The sequence below is a fragment of the Dipodomys merriami genome, unplaced genomic scaffold, assembly GCF_024711535.1.
Source record: "Dipodomys merriami isolate MVZ:Mamm:240054 unplaced genomic scaffold, mDipMer1.0.p SCAF_14, whole genome shotgun sequence".
Classification (NCBI taxonomy): Eukaryota; Metazoa; Chordata; class Mammalia; order Rodentia; family Heteromyidae; genus Dipodomys; species Dipodomys merriami.
In genome coordinates, this window is record NW_027202715.1 from 32202234 (window position 1) to 32222962 (window position 20729).

A 20729-nucleotide genomic window follows, 5' to 3' on the forward strand; every position below is an offset into this window, starting at 1 on the left:
AAAAGACAGAAAGGGTAATGTAAAATAGACAACTCAGAAAGAAGAGGTTTAGCTGGAAGGCAGCCAGCTCTTCCGATAAACTTATAATGATAGTGATGATTCCGTGGAGATGGCAGAACACAAATTAGAAATTGATGGGATGGAAATTTCCATGTAACAATTCAATCCATCTGAAAACCTAGATGATTGACTTATTAAACCTATGGCTAAATGGATTTCAAGATTTTGTTGTTTGTTTTAAAAGATATAGTCATGGAAAAAATAGTTCCTCAAAGGCAGAGACTCTGAGGTGGACAGAAAGGAACAAATGTTGGACAACTCCCATTTCAAGGAGACGATCCTCTTAACCTTAGCAGTGCATAAATGCCAACTCCTACAGTCCTCTCCCTAACTTTGTACAGCAGTGACTTGTAACATTCTACAGATTTTCTCCCCCTCCAGATTTTGCTTCCTCCTGGATCCTAGACACCAGGATTTCCAGGCCTATCTCATCATTGTCTCTTCACGGACAATCACTGCCTCTACTTCTCAGTCATCCTCATGCATTCTGCAACATGGTAGCTACCACCACTATCTTGCTGATGTTATTCTCTGGGAGAAAATGTTCAGGGTCAAAGCCTCTGAAATGTTAACTGAAACCAAGGCATTAAAAGAACTGGTCAAAAGATAGAATGAAGGAGGTGGGAAAAGGTGTGGAAGACTAAAGAGATAATTCTGGTAGATGGGGAGACTTTACCAATGGGAGGAGCCTGCAGGACACACATGGTAAGAACATCTGTGTGGCAGGAAATGATTAAAGGACATACCACATTTCCTTTATCCTCGGGGGGTGTATGTGTGTTCCAAGAATCCAGTGGACACCTGAAAGCACAGACATACTGTCTTGTTATTGTTGTTGTTGGTGGTGGTGGTGGTCGTGGTTGTGGGACTTAAATTTGGGGTCTGGGCCTCAAAAGCTAACACCCTACCACTTTGAGCCACAGTGCCACTTCTGGCTTTCTGGACATTAATTGGGATAAGAGTCTTATGGACTTCCCTGCCTGGGCTGGCTTTGAACCTCAATCCTCAATCCTCAGATCTCAGCCTCCTGAGTAGTTAGAAGTACAGGCATGAGCCACCAGGGCCCCACATGCCTTTTTTCCTTCTATACCCTGCAGTGTTGTCACATAGTCACCCATCTGTCCACTTTCTGTATCCTGGTACCTCCTTCACATTACTACTCTTGTGCTCTGAGGCCATTATTAAGAAAAATATGCATTTCTGGAATACAAGCATGGGACCTCTAGTCCTGCTGATAACACAGAAGGCTATGAAGTAACTAATGGGCAGATAACATATACAGTGTGAATTCACGTCCAGGGTACAAGTAAGCAAGATTTTGATCTGCTCACAACAGTGCCTAATTTAAGGCTCATGAGTTGTTTCATTTCTGGAATTTTCCTTTTAAAATTTCAGACTGTGGTTGACCACAGATAACTGAAGCCACAGAAAGTTGAAACCAGAGATAAGGGAGAAGTATTATTAAAATCAAGGAAGGAACAAATGTAAAGTTCTTTCTACTCTGCTCAAACTCAAGAGGCTCATTGGTGTTTCTGCTCCACTATGGCATCCTGAGCACTGTTGTAGGAGTTGAGCAGGTATCATTTCATGTAACATGACACTGCCTTACTCTTTAGCTTAATCTCTCTCATTCTCTATCTTCTAACTAATGATTCCACTTCTATTGTCCATTCTCATCATATCATCTTACCTATCAAAAAAGTATCCATATGAAAACATAGATAAATGATGTTAGGCATAATGTTACATATCTATAATACCAGCACTAAGGTGATTAAGGCTCTTAAGTGACAAGGCTAAGTTTAGCCCTTAGCCCATCTCTTTGAGGTTCCTGCAAGTGAGTAACTAAATGAAGATTCAGCATCATCTTAGTCATAGTCACAGAGCCTAGGTTAGAGTCTCAGAGCGTCTAAGATCTTCCCCAAATGCTGTCCTGTGTGTGTGTGTGTGTGTGTGTGTGTGTGTGTGTGTGTGTGTGTGTGTGTGTGTGTGTGTGTGTGTGTCTAGTGTGTGCTGGTCTTGGGACTTGAACTCAGGGCCTGGCTATTGTCTCTAAGCTTTTATGCTTAAGTCTAACATGCCATCACTTGAGCCACAGCTCTACTTCTGGCTTTTTGGTGATTAATTGGAGATAAAGAGTCTCACTGACTTTCCTCCCTGAGTGGCTTTGAACTGCAATCTTCACATTTCAGCCTCTTGAGTAGCTAGCATTATAGGAGTTAGCCATCAGTGCAAGAGAATTCTGTCCTTTGAACAGAGCAATACCCCACAGTTTTTTCTTCATTGACACCACTTAAATTCCCATTTTTGTAGTATTTTAAAGAATCAAATGCCTGGAGGAAAAATATGTTCTTAGTTCCAATGCCTAAACTATAAATTCCCTTTTCACATACATCACAGTTACCTGTGACTTTACCCCTAAGATACAAAATCATATTGCGCTCCTACCTTTAGTTCTGCATTCTCAACTTATTTCCATTTATTGACTTTAGCACCTTGTTTGCCCTGGTTTACTGGTTTATATGATTTCCTATAGGGAATCAAGTAGATGCTTCCAATTAGATTCATTATAAGCTCCCTCAAGAAGTGATTAGGAAAGTGGAGTCTCAAGTGGCTGGATCCCTCAATAATACTAGCAGCATTTTTGGGGTGCTTGCCAACATCAGACCAGATTTTCAAATGCCACATTTCATTTTAGCACCAAGGGAAGCTGGGAGCTTACAAAACTGTGGGTGCAACTGAGCATAAAGTTGTGTTTTACTGAATGCCTTTATATGACAAAGAGGAAAACAGAAATAGAAATGCCTCACTGAAAGGCTAATTAGTGTATAGACTATGTAGTTGGATGGTACTGACTGTAAATTCTGGTGCCAGCTATAAGACTTTGAAAAATTGCTTTGCTTCCTCATCTGAAACATAAAAGTAATAATAGGGGTTTCTGAGGGGGAATTAAATGAAATCAGCACAATTCTCTAATATATAGTGTCCAAATATATGTGTTATTATCAGCACACTCCAAAACCTTGTGAATTACTTCCCATTTCTAAAACTATGAGCTTCCTCATGCTAGTCTGTCTTACTACTTAAACTCTCTAGTTTAAAAACTCTCCAGTTGTGCGGGGCAGGAAGGTGGCTCAGTGGTGGAGTGCTTGCCTTGCATGTGTTAGGCCCTGGGTTCGATTCCTCAGTACCACATAAGCAGAAAAAGCCGGAAGTGGAGCTGTGGCTCAAGTGGTAGAGTGCTAGTCTTGAGCTGAAGACCTGAGGGACAGTGCCCAGGCCCAGAGTTCAGGCCCCACAACCATCAAAAAAAAAAAAAAAACAACCCCCCACCAGTTATAAAAACAAAGAAACAAAAGTAATATGATGATGAATCTTGATCATCAACTTGAATCTTGATCATCAACAAAAATGATGTGATGATGAATCATGATCATCAACTTGCTTTGGGAATTAGTAAAGCTTCTGAGTGTCTCGGTGAGCTCTTTTTAAGAGAATTAACTAAAGGGAAGAAACCCACCCTGAATGTGGCCTGCATTACCCATAGAGATTAGGAGCCCTGACAGAATAAACTATGTAACTGTTTTTTCTCCCTCCCTCCCTCCCTCCCTCCTACCCTCCCTCCCTCCCTCCTTCCCTCCCCCCCCTTTCTCTCTCTCTCCTTCCTGGCTACCATGATGTGAACTATTCCACCATGCCCTCTCTGAAAATATGAAGAATACTAGCCTTTCTTCCTTTTAAGTTGTGTCAGACATTCTGTCACAGGAATGATAGCTAAACAGCTCGGCAATAGTGGTTCACATATGAAATCTTAAATTCTCAGGAGGCTGAGATATGAGGCTTATGTTTCAAAACCAGTCTGGGAATGCAAATATGAAAAACTCTTATCTCCAAGTAACTAGCAGAAAGCTGGAAGTAAAAGTATGGCTCAAGTGGTAGAGTGACAGCCTTAACAGAAAAAGCTACGCGAGTGTACAAAACCCTGTGTTAAAGCTTAGTGCACACACAAGAAAAAGAAATAAAAGAAAAAGAAAAAAAGAAAGCTAACAACATAGATAGAAAGTAAGAAAAAAGATTTCTGTATTTTCACTCAGTGTGTACTGGGCTATCATTATTGTTAAATTCCTTCCTTATATAAGAGAAATAATTGTGTGTGGGAAGATGGGGCTTGAACTCAGGGCCTAAGCACTGTATCTGAGCTTTTTTGCTCAAGGCTAGTGTTCTAACCTTTGAGCCACAGCTCCACTTCTGTCATTTTGGTGGCTAATTGGAGGTAAGAGTCTCACAGACTCCCCTGTCCTTACTGGCTTAGAACTAGTCTTGATATCTAGGACTACTGTTGAGAACCACTGGTACCTAGCTAAGAAATATTTTGAAAATATTTTTCTTTCTCCTTCTTTATAAATCTGGTTCCCTAAAGCCATTCAGCTAGCACAGCCTGAGGAATTCCTTTTTTGGGACAAAGGAAAATCTGATATAATGAAGTTCTTCCTTCTGACCTAGTTGCTATAGGAGGCACTTCAGAAGAAAAAGTTTAGGATAAGCAGCAGTCAAAAACCTGTGTCACGGCTTTCCTCCTTATCCAGGTCAAAGTCTGACAGAGGACTGGGGAAGAAGCTAAGAAGACTGACACTCCAGTCCTCACTCAGAATTCTGAGAAGGGACCATCACATAGAAGACCTTATACCAACCTGATACTGATACAAAACAATGAAAAGCATCATTCAACAAAGGGAGGCCCTACGTGCTCCCTCCCAACCTTGCCTCTGTTCTTCAAAGGCATGTAAGGGCTTTAGGAGTTCTCAGACTCCCCTGTGGAAAACAAGCTAAGTCATAGAATTAATAGCTTCTAGAATACAGGCTATATGGTGAGGAGTAAGATCATCTTGATACCAAGGTTTAAAGGTTCATGCCTATGGCAGGAGTTGGAGAGATAATTTGGTGGGATCCTCAGTACTGGCAGATAAACTAGAGTGGGTTTAACTGAGCCAAAGAATGTCACTACAGTTGGGGAAGCACACCATAGCAAGCCTCCTGGAACTTGAATGGATCAGCCACCTCACGGAGGCACAGATGGGGTAAGATCTATACTTACATGAAGGCACATCCCTGCCACAGTGATGTCCATATGTCCAGACATCATCCCAGGGAGAAGAAAGAAAAGGACAGGGAGAAAAGGAAAGATGACTCATCTATTTTCTGTGGAAAAGAATCCACTTTTCACACAGAGAGTTCGGTACTTTGTCCTCACCTCCTGAGAAGTAATCTTTAAGCTCTTGGACTGTCCTACCTGAGAAGAGTATGTTTTCTACCTGGAAACCATAGTGCAGGCCAGAAAGTCTATGGTGTGGGGATAAAGGGTGTTTGGTCCATGTCCTCTTAGCTTAAATGGAGGGACTAGAAACCAAGGGCAGCCAAACAGGTGGTCAGACTTATCACTTGTGGTTCTCTGTATTTATGTGACTGAGCCTCAGTAAAAACTGTGAACCTCAAGGCTCAGATGAGCTCCTCTAGCTGGCAGCAATCTGTGTGTTGCCACACATCATTCATTGCTGGGAAACGTTAGCACTGACCACTGTGGGAAAAGTGTAGTGATCATAGCAGCCCACATCATAGTAGCCAGGAAACAGCGAGAAAGAGACTGTGGACCAGATATAACGTTCAAAGCCAAATCCCCAGTGCTCTAGATCCTCTGGTCAGACACCACCTCCTAAAGTTACCACCATCTCCCCAAATAGTGCCACAAACTGGGGGCCAAGCGTTCACACATGAACCTGTGGGCAATGTGTCATATTATATCATCTATCATACCATGTCATCTCATATTACATCAAAACATACCACAACAAATACGTGCACAGTCAGTGAAATATTTCAAGAAAGTTCTGGAAGCATCTTGTTGGGTTCTTTCTTCTGCCTTATCTGAGGTATAATGACTGAGGTTTAATGACTCCAGCACCTCTGACTCTTAGCTCTCCAAATCTGGGAAGAGCAGTCTGAAAGCTAACGCATTTCCATTGTTCCCAAGGGGTAAAGAATTGTTGTTCTCTCTTAAGGGGAACGGACAAGCTATGGTTTTCCTGCTTCCTGCTTCCTTTCTCACCAACTAGAGATCTGAACAACCTATCCCTCAATCCCTGAGCCGATACTCTCATGCTTATTAGCAAAGCTTTCTTTTTGAAGTTATGCTGGCAGCCTAACTTTTTATGAATCTATTCCCATGTATAACCTATTACATCATGGAATCAAATTATACAATCAAATCCAAGTGTACTCATTTGGTATATTTGGGAATATGTGTTTGGGAGGGGGCTAGTATAATATCCCCTCTAAAATAATGGCATAATTCCAAGTCTTAAAGACCAGCACACAATTCTTTTTTTTTTTTTTTTTGGGTCCGGTCATGGGGCCTGAACTCTGGGCCTGGGCGCTGTCCCTCAGCTCTTCAGCTCAAGGCTAGCGCTCTACCACTTGAGCCACAGCGCCACTTCCGGCTTTTTTTTTCTTTTTGCTTATGTGGTACTGGGGAATCGAACCCAGGGCCTCAGGCATGCAAGGCAAGCGTTCTACCACTGAGCCACTTTCCCAGCCCCCCAGCACACAATTCTATTTGTTAGTTTTCACCAATTCTATTCTGCCATGATACAAAATAAATAACTTTTTGAAACTTTATTCTTCAGGCCTGGGCTCTTTTGCAAATAAAATGATGCATGTATTGAGACAAATTATATGCTTTAAAATCTGTCACTAACATTGGCTTTGCATAAAAAGTACTCAGCAACTGTTACAGTGGCATTTCTTTTGTTGGTGGCAGAAATGATGTGTGAATAGCTTTGCTCATTTAGAAACAATTTTCAAGTTTCATGACTACATAAAAACGTTTTGAGTAGTTCAATAGGTAATATTTGAGACAGCCAGTTGTTGGTAGACTTTCTTGTTGATTTATTATGTCTTGACAGATTGGTATTATTGAAATGAATTAACTGTTAGACATGCTTAATAATTTACATACTATAGGTTATCATAATAGCAAAGTGCATGGATCATATCATTGGCTGCCTTTGGATTTTAAAAATAAGAATTGCTGACCAGATGAATAGCGTTTCATTATTTCTTGCTCAGCCACAACAAATTAAAATACATATTAGCTTGCTTGCTTGCTTGCTTCATTTTTTCTCTCTCTTTCTCCTCCTTCTCTTCCTCCTCCCTCCTTCCTCCCTTTCTCCCTTCCTCCCTGCCTCCCTGCCTCCCTGCCTTCCTGCCTTCCTGCCTTGCAATTTGGTGTGGGTAATGAGGCTTGAACTTAGGGCCTGGTCACTGTCCTTTAGCTTTTATGCAGATAGCTCATGCCCTACCACTTGAGCCATAGCCCCCCATTCCAGACTTTTTAGTTAATTGGCAATAAGAGTCACACCAGCTTTCTTGCCTGGGCTGGATTTGAACCATGATCCTCAGATCCCAGCCTCCCAAGGAGCTAGGATTACAAGCATGAGCCACTTGTGCCATTTATTTCTATTTGTAAGCATGGTAATCATTGAAATACTGAAACTGATCACAGAATAGTAGAAAAAGAAGTCATTTTTTGTAGGTGAGTTATACAATATAGCAAGAGCCTCCAGTGAGAAAGTCAGTGCCCTCATGGGACCTAGAGCTGAACTGGACATCCTGAAGTAATGATATTTGGACCATTTCCATTCCCTGTTTATTGACAGATGCAATTCACCCCACACTTGTGCAGATTTCAAGAGTTTAGGTATGAAGAAGAAAGATGGATACTTTCAACAGGGTAGTATAGCACGTAAGCAGCAGAAACCTACTTAAATTGGTTTCCATTCTGTTCTTCCCCTTTGCCTCACTTTTCACAATGGGTGATTTTGCATTTGCTTGCATGCTTCTCTATCTCTGCTACTGGACATAAGAAACTTGTCATGTTTGCTAGCTAATCAACATTGGATCTCAATAGAGTACCTGACACAAAGTAAGCACGCACTGAACTATAAACTGTGTATGTACACACACACACACACACACACACACACACACACACACACACACACACATATTGTTGTTCCTCAGTACTCTGACAGCTGAATCTAGGATCCCTTGAGTAACAAAATCTGACGATATTCAAGTTCCTTACATAAAATGATACATTTGTAGGTAGCCTCCACCTGTATATATTAAATCATCTCAAAAGTACTTATATGATGCACTACAATGTAAATGCTATGTAAATAGTCATTGCACTGTTTTGTTTAGGAAAAAATGTCAAGAAGAAATTTGTCATGTCCAATATTTTAAAAAGTGTTTTCTATCTATAGATGGTTGAATCTATAGAAGTGGAACATGTACATATAGAGAACTAACTATACACACACACAGAGATACACACACACACACACACACACACACACACACACACAGAGATACACACACATTTTAGTAAACATGTTTGAGTTAGCCATAGTCTTATATGCTATAACTCTATGGTCTTATATTCTAAAATACAATGGGTACGTATATTCTTATATATTCTACCTACATATCTGTCTGCCTGTCTAGCCATATAATAACTTACAGAGTTAAAGTGTAAGTATAAAATAAAGAGTCATTAAAATCTGAGGTTAGGTATGGTGACTCATTCCTGTAATTCCAGCCATTTGGGGAGCAGAGATAAGAAGGTTTGAGGCCCAACCAAGCAAAAAGTTAGCAAGATTCTATCTCAAAAAAATAATAACCCTGGCATAATGGTTCATGTTTATAATCCCATATACTTAGGAGGCAAAGGTAAGAGAATCACCACCCAGGTCTAGTCCTGGGGAAAAGTATAAATCCTATCTGAAAAACAAATACAAACAAAAAGGACTGAGGTGGTGCTTTCACGTATACAAGGCTCTGAATTCAACCCCTGTTACTGCAAGTATATATATATATATATATATATATATATATATATATATATATATATAGCTTTTAAAAAATATTTAATGTCCATTGTTCCCAGCTATATTGTATGATAAGGGATCGCTAAATGATTCAGATCCTTCACAAAAATGTGCTCGTTCAGCACATGCAACCTCTCCCCATTGTCTTCAATAGTTTCAACTTTATAGAATCCTTTTATTTGGTTCTAAAAATATTGTTTTTCCTTAAAACTTCTTTGTGAGGGGTTGATATCATCAAAAAGAAATTCATGCAGCTTTCTTGGAAATGTTATGAGTCTGGTCCTAGAAATCTGTCTCTAAGGCACTCAGTACAAAAAAAAAATAAAAAGCGCCATTTCCATTACCATGAAGTACTGAAAGCTTGGCATCTATTTTATTGTATCAACCCTCTGCTTTAGATGGCTATCTTGAAATGCTGATCTGGGCCAAGTATCTCTACAGTATGTGTAAGATGGAATGAAAAGTCCGTGGCTACATTTGCAGTAGCTACAGTATGATATATTACTGGTACTTAGCCGCAGTGAATTTAGCCTCATGATTCAGTTCAAAGTGGCAGAAGGGGCACATTTGTTCTTTTTCGGTTTTACAATAATGTTTTTATTAGAAAAACAATGTATGTGTGCTGCTGTAAATTGCAATCTGCAAAAAAACATAAGGAAAATCATGAAAATGACTGATAATCTTGCCAACAAGAAATATGCTTCTTAGTGTCTAGTGAGTACCACTGTTGTATTTGTTCATCCTGTCCAACCTTTTATGTTCCCTCCCTGACCCTCCCAAATACAAACAAACAAACAAACAAGACAAAAGGAAAACAAGAACAGCAACAATGGCAACTAAAAAATATCTCTTGCTTCCTTTTCTTGGAGTTTATTTCATAAAATATTATTTTATACGGGGCTGGAAAGGTGGTTCAGTGGTAGAGTGCTTGCCTTGCATGCCTGAGGCCCTGGGTTCGATTCCTCGGCACCACATAAGCAAAAAGAAAAAAGCCAGAAGTGGCGCTGTGGCTCAAGTGGTAGAGCGTTAGCCTTGAGCTGAAGAGCTGAGGAACAGCGCCCAGGCCCAGAGTTCAGGCACCACGACCGGACCCAAAAATAAAATATTATTTTACACAATCATATGCACATAGCTACTGTACCTCTGTCAACCACTCCTATGCATATCCTCCTTTGGCCTCAGTGTGTGAATGGCTAGAGTCCTATATAATTGATTAATTGATCATGTCCCAGTGTGTGTGCCTATACATATATGTAATTTTATATGTATATACATATATATATATATATATATATATATATATAATTCAGTGTGTTTATTTGTAGATTTATAGGCACATTCTAGCTACCACAAATGTAGCCTATGTTTCTTTGGCTCTGGCTTACTTCACTGATTTTTTTTTCTCTTGTGGGTGGGATGGGAGGGAAAACCAGGAGAGACCAATGGGAGGGGAGACATGGTTCAGAAAGACTGCACTCGTTACTCATTACCTGATTCATGTAACTGTAACCCCTCTGTATATCAACTCTACAATAACAATAAAAAAGAGAAATCTGCCTCTGTTTCTGGACTATAATAAAGGTGTCATGTTAACTCACTAATCAATATTTGCTCTCAACAGCATTCTTGGCACGTGGTAAACACTCATCTGAAATGTAACCTATGTGTATATAAACACACACATATCTCTACATCCTTAAGACTGGGTCTAGGATGCCCTAGCAAATCAAAATCTGATGATATTTTAGTTTTTTATATAAAGTGGTATAGTATTTGCATATAGCTTGTTCATACCCCTGTGTGCTTGTTGTGGTACTGAGGTTTGAACTCAAGGCCTTGTGCTTGCTAGACAAGTGTTCTACTACTTGAACCACATCTCTTCAGTCTTGTCTTCCATACTTTAAAGCACCCTAGATTACCTACAATACCTGATACAATGTAAATGCTATGTAAATAGTACTTTGATTCACTTGCTTTCAGATTTTTTTCATTATGAAACTGTTGATGTTTAATTTTTACCTATATTAATTACATATGCTTCAATGGATATAAACATACCATGTTTATATTATTTTATGTGCTGAAGAGCATACCACATTTGCTTTTCACATTTAACATTAAAATGTACACATTTTTCTCATAATAAACATGTTTTTGAAAACATTAGCAGTAACTATTATATCCCAATGTAATAATGTGCCACAATTTACCTAATGATTTCTCCATAGTTGGATGTGTTAGTTGTTTCCAATTTAGCAGCATTACAAAGAATATTTTGCTAACAAATCCTCAAAAAACAACTGCCTGATAAATAAGTGGGCTAAGCTTCTTTACATCAACTGTGTGAATATAGGCTCAGAGACCTACAAAACTATTCCCTGTTACTACTGTGAATAATAAACTATATTTGTCTCTGGGGAAAAAAATAAGTGGGCTAAATATTTAAAGAGAAACTTCTCTGAAGAGGACATAAGAATGGCCAATAGACACATGAAGAAATGCTCAATCTCTCTAGCCATAAAAGAAATGCAAATCAAAACAACATTGAGATTCCACCTCACCCCAGTTAGAATGGTTAAAATCAAGAACTCTAATAACAACAGATGCTGGAGAGGAAGTGGCCAAAAAGGAACCCTACTGCATTATTGGTGGGAGTGTAAACTTGTTCAACCACTTTGGAAAGTAGTATGGAAGTTCCTCAAAAAACTCCACATAGAGCTCCCCTGTGACCAGCAATCCCACTTTTGGGCATTTACCCAAATGTTCACAAACAAGACCACACTAAAGCTACCAGCACAACTATGTTTATTATAGCATTATTTACCATAGCTAAGATATGGAACCAAGCCAGATGCTCCGCAATAGATGAATGGATTAAGAAAATGTGGTATACACAATGGAATTCTATGCCTCCATCAGAAAAAATGACATCGCTCCATTTGTTAGGAAATGGAAAGACTTGGAGAAAATTAAATTAACTGAAGTAAGCCAGGCTCAAAGAACCATAGGTCTCATGGTTTCCCTTATTTGCAATAACTAGTACATGGCAGGGACAAGCGGAAAAGATGATGTTAAGCAAAATGAACTCCAAGATAAGGACACAAGTGGTTTTTTTCTTGCTTGCTATTGTTTCTAACATATTTATAAGGCACCATGTGAATTTTTTTGTTGCTTTGGATGTTCCTCCCCCACAGTATAACCCGTTCTCACCATATTTGATGTTGGTATAATTTGGGGAGGGGAAGGGAAAAAACTAAATGGTTAAGTAGGGATACAGGCTGACCCATTGCAACAATGATATGTACAAGACGCTATGTTGAAAAACAAACTTTACAATTTAGGTGGGGGTTGTGGGGGGAAAGGGGTGTAGTTGAGGAGGTGGAAGAGACAGGATGGTAGGGGGGAAAACAAAGGAGGAGGCAACAATGCTGGATAAGAAATGTACTCATTGCCTTGCTCATATAACCGTAAAACCCCTCTGTACAGTATTTTCACAATAAAAACTTACTTAAAAGAAAAGAATATTTTGCTAGTAAATATCATTCAACATGATTGCTTGTGTATAGTACAGATTCTTTTCATTTCCAGGAATGAGAATCTTGGTCACAAGATATCGTCTTTTAAATTCTATGTATTGTATATTACCAGATGTGTGATTTCAAGAGGAAATATGGGCTGTCTGAATGTGAGAGCTGTGTTTATTTTTGCTCACCTCACCACAGAGGCTAGACTGTTTTCTGTCACATTAAAGTCACATAATTAAAAAAAATTCAATGCGGGGGGGGGGGGGGGAGAGGGGAGAATGGGAAGGTATGGGAAGGGGGAACAAAGGAGGAGGCTACAATGCTTGATAAGAAAGATATCATTACATTGCCCATGTAGTTGTAACCCCTCTGTACAGTATTTTCACAATAAAAAATTTCAATGCAATAGTGGGTTGCTCCAGCCAAAAAAAAAAAATGAAGTTTCTAAAAATAACTAGCATAAGATGCATATCTCTCCTGGAGTCCCAGCAACAATTCTACTCACATGTTATATTAGTTATTTTGAGACACTAACAAGTAGTATTTTTCCTGGTAGTTTTTATCGCTCTTTTTGGTTGTCTTATGTAATAGAGTTATTTGACAGCAATAGAGAATTTGAACTCTCAAAGCTTAGAGTCCTCCACTGACTCTAGTTCCAACGTAAGTGTCATATAACTTCTCTGAATCTTCATTTTCCCCTTTATAAGATAAGAAGCTTGGCAACAGCAACTTCACTGTAATTATCTGTATGGGGCTGCCTTGATGTGCTGAGCACAATTACTTTACATAATTAAGAAATGCTAGCCAGGCGCCGGTGGCTCACGCCTGTAATCCTAGCTACTCAGGAGGCTGAGATCTGAGGATCGCGGTTCAAAGCCAGCCCGGGCAGGAGAGACCATGAGACTCCTATCTCCAATAAACCACCAGAAAACCGGAAGTGGCGCTGTAGCTCAAGTGGTAGAGCGCTCGCCTTGAGCTGAAGAGCTGAGGGACAGCACCTAGGCCCAGAGTTCAAGCCCCACAACCGCCAAAAAAAAAAAAAAAAAAAAAGAAATGCTGAAATGTTTTTTTTTCAAGAGGAGGTAAGGAAAGATGATAATTCTAGGTAAACATATTTAAAAAGGAAAAGGGTGAATCAAGGTGTACAAATGCCAAAACTCTATTCTACTAGGAAAACTGAAGGGATCTGTGGGGTTGGGAAAGATGGGGGAGAATGATGAAAGGGGTGATATTGATAGGATGTATTAAACATAAAATTGGACATGTTCAATTGGAACCCTATGGTACAACTAATCAAGGATAAATAAATTCATTTTATAAGGCTGCATAGCCATTTAAACTCTAGGGGAGTGGGAATTCTGACCATGCAGTTTCCAGTTCTATACTCGGTAAGTAAAGGGTGCTCATAAATATTTGATGAATGAATAAAGTTTTGTCCTGATGAAGATGCTTTCACTCTGAGGTTGAAGGAATTGGTAATCGGTGTAGTCTGTCTTCCCCAGGCCTCTCATGTGGTGAACCTGTACACATTTCATTACTAGGGAGCTGGACACAGGAAGGGAATGAGTGAATTAGTATGTATGCATCAATACAGCTGCAGAGACAACAAAAATTCTGGCTCTTGACCAGTGGCCCTGCCTTTTCACTTATTAAAATACTTTGCATTTATATGTTCTAAGGGGAATGTCCATCTCTTTAGTGATTTGCCCTTTCTGTACAATAGAAAGTAAAGAATTTCTTTCAGTCTTTTACTAAGAAGCAGAAGACACATCGAAATGCTCTTACAGCCTTAAAACAATTAGGTAGAGCTATTTTCCATGCTATTTTAAGCATGGAAAACTAAAATCCAGACGAGTATACTATCACAGCCTAACCAAAGGACACTTAACTTTGGGCTGTAAGGCATGAGAAAAGTTAATAGAGGAAGTGAAAGTGGGAAAAAACAGACTTATAAATAGATTCTGTTTTATGTTTCAGCCAATATTTCTTGTGGGTATCTTAATGTCTATTTCTACTTTGTTTAGCTTATTAGTAAGGTAAACTACAAATGCATCCTGGTTGGTTAGGTTAGAGCTGAGGGTTTCAGTAGACAAACAAGTGGTATAAGACAATATTGCTGGGGCTGGGAAGGTGGCTCAGTGGTAGAGTGCTTGCCTTGCATGCATGAGGCCCTGGGTTTGATTCCTCAGCACCACATAAGCAGAAAAAGCCGGAAGTGGGGCTGAGGCTCAAGTGGTAGAGCGCTAGCCTTGAGCCGAAGAGCTCAGGGGCAGTTCCCAGGCACAGAGTTCAAGCCCCATGACTGACCAAAAAAAAGACAATATTGCCCCCTGCAGGTCATTTGTTTGCTGCAGGCAGCCAAGCTACTCAACTGTCAGAGAAAATTCTGCAGCTTCTGATAGGGTGATAGACACCTAGGCCTGCCTGTGATTTTAAGTGGGAAGGGGGTGGGGTGGGAGCCCTGTGTGAGGGACCTTGGTCCTGGTCCACAGTAGTCTTCACTCATGAACAGAGCTTCCTGATGGCTTTGAGCTTACTCCAGGGGGAGAGAGGAGACACAACGAAGGAGGTTCTAGGCTGCAGTCAGTAAAACAGCAGTCAGAAGCTGTAGTCTCAGGTGGTTCCTAGCCAGCCCTAATTCTCATGGTGCCTGTGAATGGTTGCAGGATGGGTTCCCTCAGAACCCCACCCCCCCCCCAGGACAGACCACTAGTGAAGCAGCAGGGGAGCTCTCTTGTGACCAAGGAAGAAGAGACGAACTGAGAGCAGGGAGCAAGGCAGCACAATAGTCAAAGGGGGGGGGGGGGGAGGGCAGAAACAGAACCTTCAGATCTTTCACAAGGAGGCTTCAGTGAAGAGGCTACGAGGGAAGGACTCTCTGTACAAGACTGCACTGCCATGACCAGAACACTAGGATTTAAACTGTAAGATCGATAGGGTTTGGTCTTATGGCTTGGTTGATGGCAGAGCAGCTTACACGGAAGAGCCTACCTATAACTCAGCCACAGTGAACCACTTTTTACATAGAATGCCATTTTGACATATGTCCTTGTAAACTTCATTATATGTATGTTTTGTGTCATACATGACATGTAAAGGCAAATATGTAGATATGAAAAAAAATAAAGCAAAGGTTGTTGGGTCTTTGGGATTGGTGGAGAGTATAACTACAAATAGAATGAGGAAGTGATTGGAGCAATGGAGCTTTTGAAAAATATTCTGAATGGATATTCAAAATCGACACAAATGCTAATGTTCATAGAATGATATGCAGAAAGTAATCAATTTTATTGATTTTAAAATAAAAAAATTATAAAAATAGGCTTGGAATGCCTTTAAACCATAATCTGACCTGTTTAGACCTAGGAATCTAACTTAGTGGTGGCACATGCAGCCTTTGTTTTGATTTCCAGCCTTGCAAATAATAGTAATAACAATAGTAACTTCCTGCAAAGGACTCTCATAACTTACTCTGTATTCCTCCTGATGTTGGAGTGTTAGGGTGCTCTTTCTCCCTGTCCTCCTTTCTTTAGCCCTAATACAAGCCAGGCTACAAAGCTGTAAGGCAGTTCTATCAAATCAACCAGGTTATCATTTTAAAATACTGTGTGAAGGGCATGTCCCCAGCCTGAGAAGGGTTGGTAAAGACTGATAAGCACCATCTCTGCCTCAGAGAAATCACGACATTACACAGAGAGAGGTAAAGTCAATATTCTTCTCTGCTTAACAGCTTTTCTCCCCTAAGTTGCTGCTGATAAAAGTACAAATGAGAGCCCCAACAGGTGCTGCCTAGTTGCTTGCAGAAAGAGCTACTGCTTCAGGTGGGATTAATCAAGCAACCATTCACAGAAGATATGAAACTCAATTGCAGATGTGTGTATTCAATTAAATGCAATTCAGGTAGGGAAATGGCATGTGCAGAGGAGAGCTTTTGTGAAGGAATGTGGAACTGTGACCACTTTCCCTTGGTGGTTGTAGGAATATAAACAAAGGGTATTCAAACACTTTGATGACCTTGTAGGAATATAAACAAAGGGCATTCGAAAACTCTTCTAAACATAGGTCTCATGGTTTCCCTTATTTGTAATAACTAATATATGTCTAGGACAAGCAGAAAAGGTCAAAAGCTATGTACACATGACCATATAAGATGATGTTAAGTGAAATGAACCCTAAGTCAGGGACACAAGTGGTTTTTTTTTCTTGCTTGCTATTATTTTTAATGTACTTATAATGTACTATGTGATTTTTTTTGTTTCTTTTGTATGTTCTCCCCCCATGCTATAACCTGTTTTCACTTTATTTGATTCTGGTGCCTTGCATCTTGTATATACACTTTTCTAATTTGGGGAGGGGAAGGGAAAAAACTAAATGCTTAAATAGGGATACAGGTTGACCCATTGTAACAATGAGATGTTCAAGACACTATGGTGAAAATGAACTTTACAACTTGTGGGGGAAGGAAGGAGGAGTTGGGGAGGTGGGGAGGGAAGGGATGGTAGGGGAAAAACAAAGGAGGAGGTAACAATGCCCAATAGGAAATGTACTTACTACCTCACTCATGTAACTGTAACCTCTCTGTACACTATTTTTACAATTAAAAATATAATTAAAAAAAAGAAAACTCCTCTTCTGGGCTGAGAATGTGACTTAGTGGTAGAGTGCTTACCTAGCATGTATGAAGTCTTGGGTTTGATTCCTCAGTCCTATATAAACAGAAAAGGCTGGAAGTGGCACTGTGGTAGAGGGCTACTCTTGAGCAAAAGAAGCTCACGGACAGTGCCCAGACCTTGAGGTCAAGCCCCAGGACTGGCAAAATAAAATTTAAAAAGAAAAGAAAAGAAAACTCCTCTTCTGAGGTGAATTGAAGCTGACTCAACAACTCATTTCCGTGCAGTCAGCTTGCTGGGGAAATGGAACAGCGTATTCCCCAAAGGAGTGTTCCTCTCACAGAGATAGAGATATCATGTATAATAAATGGGAAAAACTTGTGAAATGAAACATCTGTTCTGCATGCTGAAGCACAGAGGCACCCTGAAGCAATGAATTCCCACTACACATTGGAGGTGCTATGCTACTGAGCCGAAAATGAGTTTTGAAGTTCACCTCTCTCCAATAAGAAAAAACTCATCATGTCTCTCCAATGTTCACAGTAATTATTTTGGGATATTTTAGATAGGCAACTGAAAGGCGGAGGAGGCCAGGAATGATGACAGAACTGAAGAATTGAAGAAAGAGTCAATAAAGCCGAGAGTCACTAAAAAATGGATTCTAATGTGAGGTCAAACACCTTCAGATAATTTAACCCAACAAACAAAGCTGTTGTACTGTACATATGTCATTTATTTTGCCATGAATCTATGTAGAACACAAAGTACATTATAAAAAACAAACCTCCTATAGATAGGATCTGAGCAATTGCACAGATATTTGAGAAACTGTGAATATTCTCTTATTCAAAGCTCATAGAACAGAATACCTTCCCACAACTACAATAAACGTTTTTTCCCTGACTGTCTTCCATTTAACCTACTGTGTAGCAGGTGTAAATCACTTTCTAATGCACTGTTAATTTCCAAGCTAGACTTCTGCAAGCTTACCCTTCACTTGATAATACACAATATCAACTCATGGGTTCCCCCATGTGGCCAGGGATGAATATTTTCAGGTCAATTTAAGGAACAAATTTTTTTTCCTTACCATAATGCTGTATAATATTGGTGCATATGCTATGTCTTCGAGTTTTCAACCCTCCTTTCCAAGAATGATCTTACTTGAACTTGCATGCCTAGACAGGCTATGTAAATATTTGTACCCATCATTCAGAAAAGGGGAAATTACAAGGTCTGGGAATGATTTTGCCAAAGTTGTTCCAAGAACTAAGACTATGCCTTTTCTCCTGCTGTCATCTGTTCTTCTATTATATTCTATCACATATTCCATGCTTGAGTATAACCAGAAAATTTCCCCCCCCCCTTGGAAACTCTCAGGAGAAATATCCTCTAGACCCAAACTCACTCACCCTTGTCTGTAGAGAGCTGCGAGAGGCCGCACCTGGAAGATGGTGCCGGCTTCCGCCCTCCGCCTTCCCGATGGCGAGTGCTCTCTGTGGTAAACAACTCCTGATATGGCTAAGGCAAAGAATCTGGCTTGCTTCCGCACACCTGAACCTATTGGTGGTTCCCACGTAGCGTATCAGGGTTGGCTACCCAGCGGGTACTTAAGGCTGTGGGGAATTCTCCCCGGGGTTGGGGTCACAAGATTAAAAAAAGGTCCTGAATAAACGGCAGAGAGAAGAGTCCGGTGTCGCGTCTCCTTGCTGGTCGAGGCGGTAGCGACACGTGGCGGCCCGTACGGGGACTCAGCCATAACCCCAACGAGGACTCAGAACTCTCTGCGGTCAGGGTGGTGCACCGGTAAGTCCCCAGGTAAAAGGGGAATCCGCGACAAAAGCGGGGGTAAGTCCCCAGGTAAAAGGGGAATCCGCCACAAGAGCGGGGAGTAAGTTCCCAGGTAAAAGGGGAATCCGCCACAAGAGCGGGGGGATTTTTGCTCTTCTCGGTAGATAAAGAGAGAGTGAGAACCCGGGGCTAGTCAAAAGAGTAGCCAAAAGTGAAAGTAAAAGTTTGTTTACCAGCTTTAAATGTTTAAAACATGGGCGCTTCTTTTTCGCACCCAATTTTTTTGGCTCTCAATGAGCTACTGCACTCAAAAAAGTTAAAAATAAAAAAGAGTACTTTAGAGAGATTTTTGAATGAATGTGACACCGTTGCCCCATGGTTCGCTGTCTCTGGAAGCCTCACGGTGGCCTCTTGGGAGAAACTAGGGAGGGACCTAGATTTTGCCTCTGAACAAGGAACGCTTAAGAGCGGAGTGAGACCAATATGGAAACTGATAAGAGGCTGTCTCGAGGACCAGTGTTGCAGTGAGGCGGTAGAGAATGGTCAGGCCGCCTTAGAAATGCTGCAGGAAGAAAGATCAGAAAGGGCAGACAGTGAAAAGGAGGAGAGCAGGGGGGGGTCATGCCCTGATTTTGCCGAACTAGAGACCTCTGAGTCTACAGATTCAGAGGAACTACAATCACTCATAGAACAAATAGAAAAAACAAAGATAAGAAAGAGGAGGAAAGGGAAGGAGAGAGAGGACCCAGATAAAGACGAGTGCACGCCCTCTGTGCACCGCCCCACACCTTCGGCCCCTCCGCTCTATGCGGAGGACCCTGGAAGTGGCAGCCCCGGCTGTTCTTTCAGCCCAGGCGTGTGGAAAGCGGTCAGAACCGAGTTACATCTAGCCTGTCCAATATTTCAGGATCCACAGGGACAGCGGTATCATGAACCCTTAGATTTTAAGGTTATAAAATCTTTAGCTGAGTCTGTGCGGACATATGGAATCACAGCCTCCTTTACTGTAGCCCAGGTGGAGGCCCTAAACAGACATTGCATGACACCCGGTGATTGGAGTGGGCTCGCACGAGCTTGTTTGAGCCCAGGTCAGTATTTAGATTGGAAGGCCTTTTTGATTGAATTTGCTAGTGAAGAGGCTGCGGCCAATCAGGCTGGGGGAAACCCAGCTTGGGACAGAGATATGCTGCTTGGACAGGGGAGATTCGCCAATCAGCAGATAGGCTACCCGGTTCAAGTTTATGAACAAATCAATAAAATTGGCATAAAGGCATGGAAGGCCTTACCAAATAAAGGCGAGGTGAGTGGCAATCTCACCAAAATCCTGCAGGGCTCTATGGAGCCGTTTTCGGACTTTGTTGCCCGTATGGTCGAGGCCGCTAGCAGAATTTTTGGTGACCCAGATGCAGCCATGCCATTAATTAAACAGCTTGTTTACGAGCAGTGTACTAAGGAATGCAGAGCCGCCATAACCCCATATAAGAATAGGGGACTAGAAGCATGGATGAAAGTTTGCAGAGAGCTGGGCGGACCACTAACTAATGCTGGATTAGCTGCTGCTGTGGTGCAATTAACCCAGAAGAATGGGGGCTGGGAAAGTGGCTCAGTGGTAGAGTGCTTGCTTTGCATGCCTGAGGCCCTGGGTTCAATTCCCCAGTACCATATAAGCAAAAAGAAGAGAAAAAAGCCGGAAGTGGCGCTGTAGCTCAAGTGGTAGAGCGCTCGCCTTGAGCTGAAGAGCTGAGGGACAGCGCCCAGGCCCAGAGTTCAGGCCCAGGAAAAAACCTATTCAAAAAACG

General features: G+C 41.1%; 1 long non-coding RNA gene across 2 annotated transcripts in view; it reads right to left on the reverse strand.

The window, feature by feature from the left end:
- Positions 1 to 18673, reverse strand: part of LOC138826093 (uncharacterized) — a 33233-nt gene extending 14560 nt beyond the window's left edge. Inside the window, exon 1 of one of the 2 annotated variants that reach the window (XR_011371561.1) lies at positions 18552 to 18673. This is a non-coding gene — a long non-coding RNA (uncharacterized lncRNA). Of the gene's footprint in view, positions 1 to 806; positions 863 to 18551 lie in introns of those variants that run through there. The other variant, XR_011371562.1, reaches the window with a different exon arrangement.
- Between the last annotated feature and the right edge of the window lie 2056 nt (positions 18674 to 20729).